Source organism: Chinchilla lanigera, unplaced genomic scaffold (assembly GCF_000276665.1).
Source record: "Chinchilla lanigera isolate Chin_1 unplaced genomic scaffold, ChiLan1.0 scaffold00009, whole genome shotgun sequence".
In the NCBI taxonomy this organism is placed as follows: domain Eukaryota; kingdom Metazoa; phylum Chordata; class Mammalia; order Rodentia; family Chinchillidae; genus Chinchilla; species Chinchilla lanigera.
In genome coordinates, this window is record NW_004955410.1 from 12,692,169 (window position 1) to 12,693,417 (window position 1,249).

Genomic DNA, 1,249 nt, shown 5'->3' on the forward strand with positions numbered 1-1,249 from the left:
GCCTCACCTGCGCCGCGCGCCTCTGCGCCTCGGGAGCCCGGCCCGCGCCGCCGCGCGAGGAGGGACGGCGGGAGGGACCGGCACCGGCTGGCTGGGAGCTGGCTGCAGAAGACGTTCCAGAAAATGCGTGGCGTTTAAATGCCTCTCTCATAGGTTTAGGTTCCGGTGGGAGGTCTGTGGTTTCGCTCCCTCCCTCTCTGCCTCCCTCTCTCTCTGCCTCCCTCTCTGTCCGTCTCTCTGTCTGTCTCTCTCCTCTCCTTCTGTCTTCTCTTTCTCTCTGTCTTAAACAAGCAAAAGCACCCACTGGCCTCCACACTCCTCAGACGGGATGGTTGGCATCCGGAGGGCGTTGTTTTTGTTTGCTTGTTTTGTTTTACCGCGTCCTTTGCGAACGCTCCTCAGAGTGTCATTGCGTAAGGCAGACGCTGACCCTACCGCTGTGCGCATTGGTTTGCCGGTCCCAGCGAACAAGAACGCACTTGCAAGGTGCTTATGCTCAGATTTGGGAGTGCTGTGGAGTTTGGTGCGTTTTTCAGTGTTAAGTACTGACTGAGGGTTTGCTGGACAGGTAGCATTTGCAGACACAGGCGTGCTGCACGGTCCGCTGCAGCCCGGCCCAGGGTCCCTGTGCTCCGCAGCCGGTGAGCCCGCCGGGCCCCCCGGCGTGACAGCGCACTTGGCTGCGCTGGGAAGGAGCCTTGCTTCACTCAGTTCTCGCCTTGGATTCAACAAAACGTGCGGAGCTCCTCGCCACCCCGACCACCGACCTCCAGGGCAGGAGTGGGGAGAGGAAAAGGAAGGGGTCCTCCCTCGGGTGCGCTCAGCTTCTGCTCACCTGCTCTAACTTCCGCGCGGACCCTCTGCACTCTGCCCGGAGAAAGCAGCCTTCTTTTCTCTCCCCTCTGCCAGCCGCCCCGTCTCCTTCGGTCTAAGCAGCGTGAGGCCCTCTGCCTCCTGGACCCTTACTAGGGTTACCCCCTCATTCCCGTCACCCAGGGACCTCACGCCTGGATTAATTGTCCAAATAGCCCTCTGAAATACCTTTCAAAAAAGAAAAAAAAAAAAAAAAAAAAAGGTTCCATGGTACTCCTACTTGAACAGCTGTACTGGTTCTCTGTTGTCTAAAAATAAATTCCAGGTCTCCTCCTGTGCTTTTCAACCTGCCTCTGACTCACCTCTTCATCCTCCAGTGAAGAGAATTTTCATAACGAAGCCTCTGCCTGTGAGAGTCCTTCTCCCTACAATATCG

The 1,249-nt window shown here is 57.2% G+C and overlaps 1 long non-coding RNA gene across 2 annotated transcripts in view; it reads right to left on the reverse strand.

Annotated features, from left to right (window-relative positions):
- Positions 1-826, reverse strand: part of LOC106147778 — a 124,883-nt gene extending 124,057 nt beyond the window's left edge. The window contains exon 1 of one of the 2 annotated variants that reach the window (XR_001232731.1): positions 8-826. This is a non-coding gene — a long non-coding RNA (uncharacterized LOC106147778). The remainder of the gene's footprint in view (positions 1-7) is intronic. The other variant, XR_001232730.1, reaches the window with a different exon arrangement.
- Between the last annotated feature and the right edge of the window lie 423 nt (positions 827-1,249).